At 36.9% G+C, this 18121-nt stretch overlaps 1 protein-coding gene across 7 annotated transcripts in view; it reads left to right on the top strand.

Moving 5' to 3' along the window:
- The window catches only part of UNC5D (unc-5 netrin receptor D), a 550673-nt gene that overhangs the window by 59318 nt on the left and 473234 nt on the right, over positions 1–18121 (top strand). The window lies entirely within an intron of this gene.

Raw genomic sequence — 18121 nt, 5'->3', positions numbered from 1 at the left:
ATTTTTGCTTTTTAAAAAATGTTTTCCCAGCTTTATTGAGATAATTGGCTCATAAAATAGTATATATTTCAGGAGCACAAAGTGATTTGACATACATACACATTGTGAAGTGGTAACTATCCTACAATCAAGTCAGTTAATACATCCATCACTTTGCATAGTCAGCTTTTTTTGTGGGTGTGGTGAGAACACATAAGATCTACTCTTTTATACATTTTCAAGTACATAATATGGTATTATTAACTGTCATCACCATGATGTACATTAGCTCTCCAGAACTTCTTCATCTTATAACTGAAAGTTTGCAGCCTTTCACCAGCATTCCCCATTTCCTCCACTCCTCAGCCTCTGACAATCACCATTCCTCTCTCTGTTTCTGAGTTTGACTCCTTTAGATTCTACATGTAAGTAGGATCATACAGTATTTGTGTTTCCCTGTCAGGCTTATTTCACTTAGCATAATTCCCTGCAGGTTCATCTATGTTGTCACAAATGGCAGGATTTCTTGTTTTTTTGTGGGTGAATAATATTTCATTGTAAATTTACACAGTTCTTAATCCATTCATCAGTTGATGAACAGAGTTTTTCCACATATTGGCTATCATGAATGCTACAGTGATCATGGAAGTACAGATACCTCTTTGAGATATTCCTTTTGTTTCCTTCAGATAAACAGAACAGGAATTGCTGGTTACATGGTAGCTTTATTTTTAGTTCTTTAAGGAGCTTCTATACTATTTTCCATAATGGCTCTACCAATTCACATTCCCACCAACAGTGTACAAGGTTCCCTTTTCTCTCCATCCTTTGACAACACTTGTTATCTTTTGTCCTCTTGATAGCCATCCTAATAGGTGTGAGGTATTATCTCATTGTGGTTTTGATTTACACTTCTCCCATGAGTAGTTGTGTTAAGAATCTTTTTTTTGTTGAGGTGGAGTTTTGCTCTTGTTGCCCAGGCTGGAGTGCAGTGGCACAATCTCAGCTCACTGCAACCTCTGCCTCCCAGGTTCAAGCAATTCTCCTGCCTCAGCCTCCTGAGTAGTTGCGATTACAGGCGCCCATCCCCATGCCCAGCTAATATTTGTATTTTTAGTACAGATGGGGGTCTCACCATGTTGGTCAGGCTGGTCTCGAACTCCTGACCTCAAGTGGTCCACCTGCCTTGGCCTCCCAAAGTGCTGGGATTGCAGGCATGAGCCACCATGCCTGGCCGTGTTAAGTACCTTTTCATGTATCTTTTGGCCATTCATGTATCTTCTTTGAATTTATTTTAAAATATAATGGTTGATTACATTCTGTGGCCAAAATAAATATATCACCCCTCTCCCTTATACACAACACCACTCATTGTACTGTGATACCCATATTTTTATCCTACATTCTAAGGGCAGTCAACAAATAATGCCATGCCAATTTGCAATATTTAAAGTCAGCCACATAATAATATTGATAGTAACAGATTTCTTAAAGTTGAAAATGCTAAATATAAAATCACTTCAGCTCAGAACATTTACACAAAACAAATTTTATAAGTCATGGGAGAAACAGATGTCTAGATGAAGCTCTTTGGTGGAAAACTTATGTTTGCCTTCATTGAGTACCACAGGGTTCACCTCAGCTAACATGGTGAAGTGTGTTTATAAGCACTTCTATTTGGGCACTTTTTTCCTGACGCCTCCCTCAATCATAAGTGTTTTATATCTCTCACTTTCCTTTTCTGCTTAGAAAAAAATCCTCATAGCTAGTCACACAAAGAATTCTTGGTTATTGGATTAATTTTTAAAGACAACTGTTCTGAATTGTAGCCTGAAAAAGCCTTTCCTATTTTTTCAATAAATTACAGGCATCTACATATCAGAAAATATTTGAGTAGAAGAGTGAAGAGGCCTCTTGAAATGATGTCGTGACCAACTGCTTGGACCTTTATTTCCCATGATTTGAGTAGCAGAGGATAGAAATATTTAAATGATGGAATCACATCTATTGATGATATTGTTCCCCTTCGTAGGTTGGCTGAGGCTACATCAGGAAGCTAAGGAGCCAAGGGAACCTAGAATTCACTTCAGCAGCTCTCTGGTCTTTACACTAGGACACAGGCGCAGCCTTTTCTTTGCTACCTGTAATCTGAATCCTTTCCTAACTATGTTAGAAGACTTGTTGGTGAGGGTGTGTAGATAAAGTTCTGGTGTTTGCTGCCTCGGGATTTAATACATTATAAATGTGACAGGTGTGAATTGTGTTCCCTAACACTCAGATGTAAGATGTTATGATTTTTTTTTTAATTTTGGCAAGCTTAATAAGGCTCCATATCTACAGTCAGCAGGTTGTTAAAAATACTAAAACCCCAAACTCACTAATTTGACAGCGTTCCACGACTTCTATTAAGCGGGGCCACAAATTGGGAGGTTTCTTTGGTGTCTAGAACAGAGAACAGGACCTGGCCTTTTAGTCAGTAGCATTCCTTTCTGTCTTCACAGTCAGTACTGGTGATCTTTCTGGTCAGTCTCAGGCTTCACATAGGGCTTCCTCTTGCAGGAGTCCTGTCTGCAGACTATGAGCTCCCCCTGCTCACCCACAGGGACTTCCTCTGCTGCTCTGAATATGCAAGTCCTGGGAGCAGCAGCTGAATGTGTAGAACTCTGTCCCAATGATCTGGACTCTGCACACCAGTAGGATCCAGGACTCTGTTACTCACAGAAACACCCCCATAGTCCCTGGCTCTTTCCAAGTTTAAGGGAAGTCAACTTTTCCTCCTCAATTTACCCACTCCAGTTTTCTCCCACTCTTAAGCATACCCTATCCACTTCACCCCTAAACTTTGGCTCTGAGCCTCTTTGTGTGTTTTTATAAACATCTGTGTGTTAGTTCTACTTCAGAAAAGAGAAAGTCCATTTTTCTTGGATTCAGAGGCTTAGGTACTCTCTTGAATGTGTGTGTTGGAGATGGGGGATGGGCAAGGCTCCTTTGACACTTTAACAAAACACAATTTAACGTCTCAGTATATTGTACTGTCACCACCTGACTCTTTGTCAGAATAGAGATTGATTACTTAGGCTTTTAATATTTTTGATTGTTGTAGTTTTTTTTTTTTTTTTTTGGATACTACAAGGCGGGGAGAAGGGCTGATAAAGTATGTGTATGTTGAGTAGGGCCCAAACATATGTGTTCAATAGCAGTAGAGCTGCACAATATCCTAAGAAAGTAAAGCAAGGAAAATAGAGCAAAATTCCACATAATGTGAAGAGGAAAATTGTTGGAAGGATATATACTTGGCAGTACTGAGTTTAAGTATTGGCATTTGCCCTTTCAAAATGTGCTTATTAAGAGAAGTGGTACTTGAACATTAACAAAGTGATTAGGTTAGAAGAAACATGTGAAACAGAAGCATGCTTTTGAATAAAGGGTAATGTTATTTTTATGTATTGTTTATTCATTTTTTGTTTATTTCAAAATTGGTAAACCTGCAGTACTGGAGCTTCAAAGACAATGTCTCCACTGTCAATGATTAAACACTTGTGCAAAGGAGACAGATATGCCTGGTGCCGATAATACCACGGTGGGTTCAGTGCAGTCAGGATGGTGTGAATGAAGAACTTCTAGAACATTAAGGAATATGTAAAATATACCCTTCCTCTGAGGAAGTAGAGTTGACATTTGAGCTTGAAGGACCAATTGGAATAAGGTTTCCGAAACATGTTATGATGGGTGGGAGTGTGGAATTGCAAGCAAAGCAAAGAGTGTGACCAAACTGGCGATGTTGGAAACTGATCATAGACTGTTTGAGGAATGGCAGGTCCCCTGATAAAAGCAGTGCCAGGAGAGAGTTGCTAAACCTGGAAAGAGCCTTGCAAGAGTATTCAAAGCATAAGGGCTTCATTTCACAGGCAGTGAGGAACTGTCGTCATCCTTAAGCTGGACAGTGATGTGTTCAGACTGCTGGGTCTATTCTTCCTCCGTTCTCTCCTTCCTTTCTTCCCTCTTGATGATTTCCATGCTTTGTGGAGGTTGTGTTAGAGTAAAAATAAAAAATACATAAAGCGTGGCACTGTCATTCTCTGCTGTTGGAGATGCAAACTGGCACAGCTCTTCTGGAGGAAAAATAGGTGATACATAACAAGACCAACTTTTAACTCAGGATCTTACTTTCAGTAATTTATGCAAAAGACCTACCTGCAAGAATATGAAAAGACAAGTGGATAAGATTATTTACTGTAGTATTCTTGGTAATAGCAAAACATTAGATGTTTTGCTATTACCTAAATATTCACACCTAAGAGAATTGTTGAATAAATGATAGTGCAGCTACACAGTGGAGTACAATGCAACTGTAAAATAGAGTGAGGAAAATTACTGTGAATTGATTGCTATTGAATAATGTCCAGGATATGCTGTAAAGTGGAAAGGCAAAGTGCAGAAGGGTTACTCTGAGATATTCCTTACTTAATAAAATAAAAAGGATATATGAAAAATAAGCATGCACCTGCTAATTTGTACAAGAGAAATACTGGAAAGATAAATCAGAAACCAGTGAGATAAATTACCTATAGGAAGTGGATGAGGAAGGAGTAGAAGGAAGAGGACCGAGGTAGTAGAGATGAGGAAGAACAGCACTTCTCTTATGCCTTAGTTTAGCTTGGCCTTTAGGAAGTAGAGTAGACTGGGCATGGTGGCTCACGCCTGTAATCCCAGCATTTTGAGAAGCCAAGGCAGGCACATCACCTGAGGTCAGGAGTTCAAGACCAGCCTGGCCAACATGGCAAAACCCCATCTCTACTAAAAATACAAAAATTAGCTGGTTGTGGTGGCATGTGCCTGTAGTTCCAGCTACTTGGGAGGCTGAGGTAGGAGAATCACTTGAACCTGGGAGGTGGAGGTTGCAGTGAGCTGAGATTGTGCCACTGCACTCCAGCCTGGGCAACAGAGAGAGACTCCCTCTCAAAAAAAAAAAAAAAAAAAAAGCAGAGTAATGTTTCATCTATTTAAAAATAAATAAAATTAACCAAGAAACCAAAGGGAATACAAGCAGTAATAAATGAACCTCACTGTATTATAAATGACTCCACCTGGAGGAAGAAGAAAAACTAACCTAAGTAACTTTGGAAAACAATATTCTGACTAGATATTATGAAACTAAAGCTTAGAGGATGCATAAACAAATAGCAAATACTGTACTTCAGTTAGTAACTTTGTTTCCCACAGGGTGTGTATTAGTAATTGTGAAGTTACTTTTGATGTTCTTGGATTGAGGAAATAGTATTCTATAGATAATGAGAGGTGGATTTCTTTGTATTGAAAAAATCAAGTTACAAATAAGGAGAGGGAGGAATATAGAATAAACCCTGTGATGTTGGATTGGGATGAGAGTTATTAATATGAATGCATAGGTTTTCATGTATATGCAGATAGACACCAATAGGAATACAGATGTGTGTGTATGTTTATGTGTATACATCCATGTATTTCCTAGCTCTGCCTATTGAGAGGGACTAGAAGCACTGAAGCTCCAGTAGCAACAAGCACACCTTGCTCATAGATCTTGGTTTCTAAATACAGTTTTTTAATGAAAGAAATTATCTCCTTCAAGAAATTACTGATTCCAGAGATGGAACAGGGAGAATGTAAGATGACCTTGAGATGTCTTGTGGTGCCAGAAAGTACAAAAGTGTTCAAAAAGGATAAGGACATGTTGAAAGGATACAAGATTCAACCTGCAAGAGTTCCCAATGGTCAAAGGTGGCACAGCTTGAGCAAATAAGTCAATAAATAACAATGGTATTCCATTATAACCTATACGGTAAGTTAATATCTAGATGAGTCCTTATTGATACAAATGTTAAGAGCTTTAGACCAATTTCACAGAGGTTATCTAAGCAAAACCAATTCATGAATCAGGCAGCACTCAAAACCAGAAGAGGTTTAAAGAGCTCCATCCAGTAACATGAGTAGCAAGCTATTACAAGCTGAACGTGGAAGCAAGGTAGAGAAATCATCTGATTAGTTACAGCTAGGCGTTTGCCTTACTTCGGCATGGTAGGCTGAGGTATTTCTGTTATTTAGCATGGTGTATTGAGCTGGCTGCCTCTGATTGGCTGAAATATGGCTGTTACAAAAACTATACTACCAAATTACGTTTTGGTTTGTTTGCATTCTTAGGTTAGGTTGTTGCAGTTTGTTACATAGGAACGTTAAGTACAGAGGCAGCCTCAAACAAATGGCCTCCTTCTTATATAATTTACTATAAATAAATACTTTAATAGAAGAATGGGGAGAGGGAACTGTTTTTTTGTTTTCACGGAATTTGATTTAAAAATGTAAAAAGAATGAAGGAAATGGAAAATCTCTTGGGTAAATAATACAGTAATTATTGACGCAGGCAGGATGTACAGGAACTCTTGATGCAATGTAAGTCTAAAATTATTCGACACGGACAGAGAGAGAGAATGAGAGAGAACAAACCTGGGAGATGAATCGTGAAATTTGGCAATGGCGAGGCCATGAGTTAGAGCGATGTAAAATTTTATGCCTGATAAAATGGGATTAGAGGTGCTGGGGGGAGGAGGGAGGAAGAAGGGATAGAATTGGATCTGTTAATCCACTTTGGATAAATTCAACAGCTTACCATTATATTTGAAATATTTATTTAGCATTGAGCAGCTCAGTGGTGCCAGTGACTTTGAAGGAATGAGAGAAGCTCTGACTCTCCAAATTGAGATGGGCTGAGAGCCAAATCTGGAAAATCCTTTCATGGGAGAAATTCAGTCTCTCCACTATTACCTTTTGTTAGGATTCTGGATGTCTCCCTTGTTATAAAAGGAGAGGGCTAAACCAAATACAACTGAAAAATGATGCAACAAAATGACCTTATCACCAAATGAGAGCATCGCAGGGCACTCCATGCTTTCTTTTCCTCAGATGCTGTGCTTCACCAGGGCTTTTAGACGATTTTAGAAAGCTGTTTTAGAGAACCTTCTTTCTGTGACCAGACGTAATAAGGGTTGGGTTGTGCACGCAAGTGCACATGATAGACCAAAGAGAGTAGGGATTTTGACTGGATGCTGTCTGAAGGCACAATAGAAAATGAGTTAAATTTCTTTTAAAAAAATCTTTTAATTTTTTTGGAGAACACATTAAAGCATTTGTGAAGATCTTGTATTGCAAAGTATTAAAGAGAAAAGAAAAACTTACGGTATAGGTAATAGACAGATTTGATATACATTTGGACTTTAAGGTATTAAATATTGCTCAAGATAAGTATGCCATCCTCTGTTAGATAATACAGTCTTAATAAAAGTGACCACTAATACTTTATATGTATACATTTTAATGTTTATAAAACCCTACAATGTAGTTAATATCCTTGCATTTTACAAATAAGGAATCAAACGTTTGGAGAAGCATTATCTGATAGAAACATGCAAGTCACAAATTTGAGTTATGTATATAAGTTAAGTTTTTTGCAGCCACAATAAAAAAGAGAAAAAGAAACAGGGGAAAGTAATTTTAAATATATATATTATTCAACTCAATTCATCCAATATAATATTATGTCAACATATAATCAATATCAAACATTATTAATGAGGTATTTTTCATTTTTTAATATACTAAGTCTTTGAAATCAGTGCCGATTTCTACATAGAGCACATCTCAATTTGGATGCTAAATTTTCACTGGAAATACTTATTTGATCTGCATTACAATTTTATGAAATGTTTAGTTGAAATAATAGGTTTATAGACCCAAAGTATTCCAACATGCCTAAAAGTTTTTCCAATAATTAAAGGATCTACTTTTAAATTTTAATTTTATTTAATTGAAACAGAATAAAATTTATAATTCAGCTTCCCAGTCACAGTAGCCACATTTCAAGTGTTCAGTAGAATACATGGCTAATACATGGCTAATATTCAGTAGAATACATGGCTAAACAGTGTAAGTTTAGAGAATTAGAATTAATTACTCAAAGGCTCAGAGCTCATAAGTGCTGGAACCAACATTTAAATCTGAGTTAACTCAGAATTTCGTGATTTTAACTCTAACTTCTGGTATAAAAATTCTGTTGCGTAGCAGAAGTTGTGTAGTAATGAGAATTTACTTAGTTGGATACATTCTCTCCTCTGCTTTTTGATAATTGTACTGAAGTTAATGGGCTCGAATGCCTAAAATCAATTGTCCACTGTGAGGAAGCTTGTTTATGGGTTTTGAAGAGGAGGCAGGCCTTCTGAGAGCAGCAAGCACACTTCACAGGCAACAATGCTAATGTAGTTCTTAGTTAATCTTAGTCATTACCACAACAAAATGAGGACATGTAAATGATCAGCTAAAGCCATTTTACTCAGGAGGCTGGTGCAGTTTGTTCAGGTTCTCTAGTTGTATTTTATTAACAGTCTAAGTTGTTTATCCTTGTCATGGTGCTTTTAATTTTGTTTTGTATGTTTTGAAGCTCCTCCATGTTAAAAAAACAAAGGCTATTAGACTGCATTCTCACATTGATCTCTCCATGAGATTTGACTTCTAAAACAAAGAAAGTCTTGACAGAATCCCTTGATTGGCAGGAAAAATTACCCTGGACTTGTTTTTTTTTTTTTCCTTAAGTGTCACAAGAGAATCATTTTCATATTTCACATATTTCACTAATAATATATTCTAAACCCCACAAACACACTGGTTTGATTTCTCAATAATGGCCTCTCTGATACAGACATGGTTCTCAGGGAAGATATTTACTTGCTGTTGATTTGCATTTTTGACAGCACATTTTACTCTACTTAGGAAAAAAAAAAGTGTTAGGCAATATCTGTTGATGAAAGAAGAAAACCCGTTTCTTGACTTTGACCATTCTTTAGATGGCGGAATGTTGTTTTTGTATGGGGGGAGGAAAAGAGGAAAAAAAAATTGAATGACATGCCAGCAATTTTAGTTAATTTCTTAATAACTTAATCTATGTCAGACAAAGTAAAATGAATCACAACCTAAAAGGAAATGACTTTTTAATGAAAATTGTTCAGGCGTGTCATTTATGCTGTAAGTGCACACGCGTGTGTGTGCGTGCATGTGTGTGTTTTCCTATTCCAGACAGAAAAGCTGCTAAACAGAAAAAAAAGAAGAGTGAATATTAAAAGACTGTAATAATTTTGTAAGCCAGTGTTATGTTTTTCTCTTTCGTTTTCTATATGAAATGTTGGATGCTAATTATATGGGATAAAATAATTGTTCTCTTTCTGAACTATAGTCACAGTGTGACCTATTGGGTTTGCTCTATTTACTGTGTCTGCAGCATAATTATTAAGACTTAGCTGCTCTCCCAAATAGTTACAGATGTGGGAGAAAAATAAATTACTTTTGCATGCTAGCTCTGGAAGTCGTGCTGTTGTAATATAATGTAATCAGCTATGAACAAAAGGAAGTTATTATATTCATTTATATTAGTTTGAAAGCCTCAGAAATGTATTATATTATTTTAGGCTGAAGAACTGAAGCAGTGCCATTAATGATTTTTTTCCATGATCGTCCAGCTTTACTCTGAAGGTCATCCTCATGAAATGGCAATAATTTCAGCCTTATCATTTTAAGAAATAAGCAAATTATGATAGCTGTCATCAAATATTTGAAAACATATGAAAGAGGGGTTATATTTGTTCTGTGTGACTCCAAGTGAGAAGTAGGATGGATGGACGTAAGTGACAAGACAAATTTTAATTGAATATAAATGAAGAAATAACCACGGTCAGAACTATCTTAAAATAGCATGGAATTCTTTTAGAGTTGGTGAGTTCTCAGTGGCTTATTTCCCACCAGCAGGTGCCTTCCCTTTAAGTCCAGAGATTCTTTAAAATTAAATAAATGGGGTTCAAAAAACAGAGAGACCATCTAAAGTCCTTTATATTCCAACCCAGACACCCAGGAAATCACCCCTCTGGAGGAAGCCTGGGTTTTTAGCAAAATACCATAGAATTGTGTGTGGGCCACTTAGATACCAAGACTTTTGGGGGAAATTCCTTTCTTTTCTTTTTTCTTCTCTTCCTTTCTCTCTTACTTTCTTTCTTTCTCTCTCTCTTTTTTCTTTCTTTCTTTCTTTCTTTCTTTCTTTTTCTTTTCTTTCCCTCTTTCTTTTCTTCCTCCCTCCCTGCCTCCCTCTCTCTTTCTCTTTTTTCTTTCTTTCTCTCTTTTTCTTTCTTCCTCCCTCCCTTCCTCCCTCCTTCTCCCTCCCTCCCTCCCTCTCTCTTTCTTTCTTTCATCTTTTTCTTTCTTTCTTTTTTCTCTCTCTCTCTCTGATGTTTTTTCTCCTTACCAATATATAAATGATACTTTTTCTGCTTACCACACAGAAATATGATTAGGATAATATGGCTTTCTGTGAGATAAATTAATCCATTTGCTAAACTTGATGTAAGTAAACAACACTGCAATAGAAGGATAGCTAAGTGTTTTGTTCTTCACCTGAAATGTGAAAAGAATAAGGGGAACTTGTTTTAAACTCTACAGAAGACTGAATAAATGATTTGAGGTAAATGAAAAAATGTAAAATTAGGAACATTGGAATGGGCGATGTGTGTGTGTGTGTGTGTGCGTGCGCGTGTGTGTGTCCTCTGATGAGATGGCTTCAATATGTTCTCACCTAATGGAATTTGCTTAAAAATATCCACTGAGGTTTTTTTTTTAACAGTTTTTCAAGATTATCAATTTTATTTTTAGGTTAAAATATAATTTTATAAGCATAATTGTAGTCATTTTTAAAGGGAGAGATGCTTTTAACTTGTTAGGACTTACAGCCAGTCCTAACATGTTAAAATTTTTCTATGGTTTTGCCTGAATATTATGAAGACACTTATTTACAGAAAAAGAGAGTGAACAAGAGAGAGCAGTCTATACTGTCTAAAAGTGATTATTTTGAGTGAACTTTATTTTTGTCTCAAAATCTTTAGTGAAATATTAGTAACTGTTGGTTACTAACCAGTTCATGTATTAGCTATTTCAGGAAGGAGATTACTTTAGATTTACATTGGGAATTAGAGAATAAAGGCCTTCTGTAATAAAATCATCACCATCATGAATTGTCTCCAAAATTTTACATTGAAGATGTTCATATGGAGTATCTGCTTAAGTTGGAATACACTTCTTGGATGGCTAGACATCTTTCTATGCCTACATTTCCATTTCTGTTTGGAATAGTTCAAAATGGTTTAACTAAAAATTTGATCCATCATTGATAGATCAGATTCATGCTGTTTCATTGTTATTTTTCTTGTTGTATTTAGTTTGTCATTTGAGATTTCCAGTTTGAGCTATTTGTCAAATCTCAAATTTTGTCAGCACAAATGTATTCACAATTGTGAAAATTACAATGATGGTCTATCCCACAGTATCCAATCTTTTAGCTTCCCTGGGCTACATTAGAAGAAAAATTGTCTTGGGCCACACTTGAAATACACTAACACTACTGATAGCTGATGAGCTAAAAAAGAAAAAAAAAATTACAAAAAATCTCATGTTTTAAGAAAGTTTACGAATTTTTGTTGGGCTCTGTTCAAAGCTGTCCTGAGCTGCACGTGGTCCATGGGCCGCAGGTTGGACCAGCTTGGCCTATCCCATAAGATAGCTTAGAATTCAAGAACAGAACTTAACTTTGAGGTCAATAATGTCTTCGTAGTGACTCATTACTACTTTTTACTGATTACAGGTCATCTAGACAAGAGTCCTTATCTGCCTGATGTTTTCTGATCTAGATTTTGTACTTTGTTGAGGGGCCTAGGTGAGGAGGCATTATTAGTCTAAGCAGCAGATATTCTTAAGTATTATACGACATGATTCTGACAACTGCTGTTTGACTGGTACTAGTTACTAATGGGACAGTGAGAAGACCTAAAAGTTTTTCTTTGGTTAAGTGAGGAGAGGTTCAAGAAAGAGTTAGCAGGGATGGACAGGGGAAAAGGGAAGCCTGAGTTAGTGGAAAATAATTTAAATTGCCTTAGATTTAATTGATAGAGTTTGCAATAGAAAGGAAAGGCAGGCAATGCATGGTCACTTGCAGTGAACCTGGTTTAATTAACCTCTCATTTCCACTAGTACAGTCTTTTGGGTAGGTGAGGAGAAAATGCTGTGGGATAGAATTGACCTTGCCTTCCTACACATGCATATGGAAATGCCACGCAGGAACTTTACACTTAGTATTGATTCAATGTCAGAAGCACAACATTGATTGCAATGGAAAAGACTGTTGGGGGGAAACTTCTGAAATTTTCATTTGGAATGTGTGAAAGTGCAAGCCCTAATTATTGGCATATGTGGCGATATTGAGGGTATGCACTCAGGCCTGTGATAATCGACTTCTCATTTGCTATAGAGGCAACTTTTTCATACCAGTTTGATTATGCTTTATATATTTCTTACTAAGAAGAAGGAAATGCTTGCTATATAACCAAAATAGATTCATATTTTAAGCCTTTTCTATGTCACAATGTGTGTGTGTGTGTGTGTGTGTGTGTGTGTGTGTGTGCGTATCTGTAAATATAATCTTAGAGGTGGCAGCCTTTATTTTAACACACGATATTTGTGTACCATGGGTTTCTGTCAAGGAGGTATTCTGTCAGCAAGTAATTAACAAGCCCTTACATTGAGTAGGTATGACCAAATTCTCATGGGTTACTACAATGCTACAATCTCATCTGGGATTCCATTTTGTGCCTGGAATCCAAGGACACTCTTACCTTGAAACTATAGATATGAACAGGTTTCATGACCACAGTCCTGGGTTAACCACTACCCCAGGGAAGTCCAATTAACAAATTTATTGATTTGGGCCCTATTACACTTCTCCTGTCAACTCTAATTACTTATTTTTGAAATAAAGCTTTGGCCTTCACAATGGTCCCCAGTGCCATTCAGTGAATGATAATCTGTTTGAATCTCTTCAGCTTTATTAGAATTTCACAGGTCTGCCATCTGGTATTGGAACCAAAGCTCGATCAATATTTATACATACAAAATGACACTTCCTGAGAAGGGATGGTTTCCATGCATGGTCCATGTTTATACTAGAATTACAAACACAGCCATGACTTGTGAATCAATAATGATTATTCCTTTATTAAGAAAACTGAGACTTTAAGCACCTGTAAGCCTTTTTGTTTCAACTGTTATTGACTATCTTTCAAAAATGCATTAATACATTTGCTTGCCATGGTAAATTCTATAAAATGAAAAAAAATTATGATTATTCCATGCCATGGATGTTTTAGTCTTTAACAGGGAAGAATGATCATGCTATGAAACTTAGAGGACATGAAGCTTGTGTCAACTGGTAAAAGGGAGGAGAGAGCCAGGCTGGCTAGATAGGGGTGGTGATTTTAAGACCATTGCTTACCATTTGCCTTTTACCTGGTGCCTTCCAGAAAAACTGTTTTCCATAAAAACACTGGCTGAGGGTCGATCCCTAATCAGCTGGGCTCTGATTCTTCCTCATGAACAATTCTGGGACCTTCAAACACTTGTGAAATTCCCCCACATTTTTTTTTTGTTTTCACCAAGCAATGATGATGCCTATTTCAACCTGTAGACTGGGAAACTGAAGTGTGACTCACATTAATAACAGTGCTACCAAAAGTCATATATTTGCAAAACAGAAGGCACTGCAGTGATTTCTAGCCCTACTTCCCCTGTTGCAGGTGCAACACTGAGGTCCAGGAGAGTTAAGCCCCGCATTAGTTGCCATAGTCACAGCATCATTTGCTCAGGGATAATGCCCAGAATCATTGTGTATCCTATGTCTCTCTCATGGCTCATGCAAGTTCTTCTCAGCATTTGTGGGTCTTTGACTATGTTAACTGGGAAATATGTGTCTGGATGTCCTTGGTTAATGTGAATATTAGTTAAGTGTAAGTCTCCTTTGAAACAAGCCAAGAACACTAAAATTAAATATTAATCCCAAAGGTTAGTTGTGGATAGTTGTTATTATTAGCTTTCAAACATTATTTGTTCTAGGCTGAAATACCAGAATTCCTATGAACCATTTCTCTCACATTTTTTTTCATTGCAAGTTACTGTTTATTACCTAATAATGTAGACTCTTCTCAAGCTTTAAAAGATGTAAGCCTCTCATAGGGAACTTATGTAAAATGCAGATTCCAAGGTTCTATCTCCCAGAAATTGCTGTTCACTAGTTCTGGGGTAGGGCCCAAATAATTGCATGTTAAGCAAGAATTCCAGGCAATCCTGTTACAGATAATCAAAACAATTGTGAGAATCTTCAACCTAGTATACCAACTTTGAATTTTGATTAATTTTAAATTTAGTGATAGTTTTACTGATAAGTTATGAATTACAATATTGTTTTTAAATGAAATATACATAAGTGTTTCTGCAGTTTTGAGGTTATTCAAGATTCTTCATATCTTGACCTCTATTCTGATAATTTTATTTTTATATTTAGACACATTATTCAAATATCCTTGAAAGTTTCTAGTGTCTCTTTAAAAAGACTGCAGTACCATAGAAATTAATACCTAATTTTCTAATTTTGTTTATGTTTTAGTATATAATCCAGTGTGGAATTGATGTTCTGTTTGCTTTAATATCTTCTTTGCAAATCTCCCAATAAATGCGTAAATGAAATACAAGGGATAGAGAGTAAGCTATGCATAAATTACCTGAAATTGTTAGGCTTTCAAGAATTTACAGGTAATTTAGGCTGGGAGCCGTGGCTCATGCCTGTAATCCCAGCACTTTGGGAGGCTGAGGCAGGCCGATCACTAGAGGTCAGGAGTTCGAGATCAACCTGGCCAACGTGGTGAAACCTCATCTCTAATAAAAACTCAAAAATCTGCCGGGTGTGGTAACGCATCCCTGTAATCCCACCTACAGGGGTGATTGAGGCAGGAGAATTGCTTGAACCCAGGAGGCTGAGGTTGCAGTGAGTTGAGATTGTGCCACTGCACTCCAGCCTGGGTGACTGAGACCCTGTCTCAAAAAAATAAATAAAAATAAAAAATAAAAATAAAAATAAAAAAAATTTGCAAGTAACCTACAAAGCTCTGTAAGCAAAACACGTTCTAGATAGTTTTTCTATCTTTTCCTGACCTTTCATCTGTGTGTCTCTTCATCTTCTTTTTAGGATACTAGTGCCGGTGGATTAGTGCTTCACTCTTATGATTTTATTTAACTTTAAATACCTCCTTAGAGGTCCTATCTCCAAATATGCTCATGCTGAGGGTTAGGGGTTCAATATATGAATATCTGGGGAACACAGTTGGGTCCATAATGATGGATAAATAGGTAAAAGTAAGACATAGTTAGCTTTCAGAGACACAATTTAGTGGGCAAGCAGGACTAGATACAGTGTCCACCCTAATTTGACAAATAATTGCATAAATCACAAAGCCTAGGAAAGCCTAGAGAATAAAGTCATCATAGGACTCAGTGCAGGAGGCCTCATGGAGGAGAGTGTACCTGAAACAGGTCTTGGAGCCGAATACAATTTCATAAAAGGAGAGGAGAGAAAGGGGGATTGGAGAAAGGACACATGGCATAAGAGTTGTGTATTTGAGTGTCTACAAAACAAGCAGTGGAAGTGGGAATGTGTGCAGGGAAATGGTGGGTTAAGAAGCTGAAAAGATTGTTTCAGAGAATATTTAGAAACGCCCTGGACACTGTGCCAAAGAGTCTGGACCATGGAAGATGTTTTTCTTCAGAGGAGCGATGTGATCTCTGGATTGCCCATTGTGAAGTAGTAGTCAAAAGTTCAGGCTCAGATGCTGGACAGGCCTGGGTTTTGTACGATCTTGGCTGGGTAAGCAAATTAACCTCAGAAAATTTTTTTTTGCTTATCTCTAAAATAGGGACAATAATAACCTCATCTTCTTAGGTCTTTTGTGAGGGCTAAATGAGATAATATATGTAAAGAGCTTGCTATGAAGCAAACACCCAGTATATGTCAGGGTGGAGATCATTTGTTTCATTTGGCAAGTACTCAGAAAATACATATGCTGGGCATGGTGCATGAGCTATGGTCTGATGATGTTAAAATGAATTAAACTGTGCAGACTTTAAAATGCATTAAATCACATCCTCAGCAGCAACTTGCAAGGGAAGTAGTTTGATGAGTCGGATGAAGAAGGAATAGAGAAGGAAGACCCTAGAGACAAAGAGAACAGATCAAAGTTATTTTAAAAGTACAAGGAAGATAACCTTGTATTAGGACCTCCATGAGAATTACTGGGATGTGTTTTAACCTGTGGTATTTACAATCCTTGTATCAACGTTCCTGGACTCCATATTGGCATAATATATTTCCATCTGTTTCCTAGAATAACAGGAAAAAAAAAGAACACCTCCCACTGTTTTTAAAAATTCCCTCATTCATTTGAAATCAGGGCTTTTATGCAAGTGCTGTACTCCATTCAATCAGTATTTCATCCTCGGAGGTAAAGTCATGTTTCCCAAACTAACATTGTTTTTCAATTAATTAAAATCAGCTAAGAACAATTAATTGAATGCTGTCACAGCACCATAAATCATTGTGACGCCTCCTTGTCATCACCCGGCTTCTGAAAACACATCTTGTGGCAAGATCCGACATAGCTTACAATAATATCCAAAATGTCTAACCAGGATGACATAATTGTCAAATATGTAATTGTGCTTTTTACTGCCAGTAGCATTCACTACCATTTGAAAATGTCAGAAATTACTACTGTAGGCAAGTCAAACATTTAAATATATGTCCAGGATACATTCTCTGCCAAGATAAAACAGCATTGCTTCTCCTTGATGACTTTAAAGTTTAATGCTCTGTGTATCAGTAAGTGTCTTCTTGTATGTTCATACCACATTTCAAGTTGGAGAAGAATGCAAGGTAGTTTAGCTTCATCTGTCTATGTGACTAAGAGTTATTAGGTGTGGAAATTGGATACAAGGATCTTTTGAAGGCAGTAAGGATGGGCTTGTCACACAAGGTAAAATTTTAAAATGAATTTTGACATATTCAATAGGCTTCGTAACAACTGATTAGCATCTCAGAATATTTAGGAACCCCAGTGACACCAGCTGTCTTATAAGGGCCGTCAGATCATAGCACAGATGCACTGAAATCAAAGGAAGTGTTGAATTTATGTTGAATTTTCTCCTCTGTTTCAGAACTTCATGTTTCAATGTAGGATAGTATTCCGTAATATAAACTCTCACTAAATAGTCACTGTTGTGTAACATTTATTTAATCTTTTGCTTTATAATCTAAATTGTCAAATTAATCTGTCCTTGCCAACTTCCTCCACTACCAGCGGAGAATTAGCTGCATTAGGATGCACTCACATGACCGTTTTGTATCAGATGGTGAGATAGTTCTGTCAGACAGCTGAGTAACCACATTAAAATAACTCAACAAGTTGTTTGAAAAGACCAATCCGTTCAAATTAAGGAAATTTTTTACTTACAGGAAGTACAAGTCACCACTGGAGTAGATATTAGCCATATTTATTTTATTAGAGTTTACACATGATAGGTCATTAAGGTGAACTGTGCTTTTCTTAAAATACAAGGAGTGCAAGCTTACATAAATTGTAAATATGATGCATCTATCCAAATATTTATCTTCAAGGAGATAGTTCATGGAAAACTTTTCTTTAGTCATTTGGTGGAGTGTGTAATAATGTCCTTTAATATCATGATGCTTTGTTCCTCTGATACTGTATTTGATGGTCAAACTGTGCTACAGAAAGCATTTGAGCATATTGTAGACTACTCATCAAGTTTTCTCTTCCATGAAATGGAATAGAACCATGTCCCAGGTGAGAGAAAATGACTATAATTATCCCATTCCATATGGAAGTTTGCAATTACTTGCAAAAAGAACAACCAACAACCTTTCAAGCCAGAGATAGGCAGGCTCTTGATGGTCATCCACTGACATTTCTTCTAAATGGGATAATGCATGTGGGAGACCTGATTGATTACACTAGTTATCAAAGCAGTATTTCAGTTGTCTCTTTTTGTTGCTCCTGAGTAGTTAAAAGGATGGATCCAGAATAGGGCTGCCCAGGTGCAAATCCTGGTTCTGCCACGTGGGAGCTATGTGGTGTTGGTAAGTTACAGCCCTTTAATACCGTACCGCAGCTTCATCATTTGT

Source organism: Gorilla gorilla, chromosome 7 (assembly GCF_029281585.2).
Source record: "Gorilla gorilla gorilla isolate KB3781 chromosome 7, NHGRI_mGorGor1-v2.1_pri, whole genome shotgun sequence".
NCBI lineage: Eukaryota > Metazoa > Chordata > Mammalia > Primates > Hominidae > Gorilla > Gorilla gorilla.
Note: the sequence above shows the minus strand (reverse complement) of the source record. Positions and strands in the feature narration are given on the sequence as shown.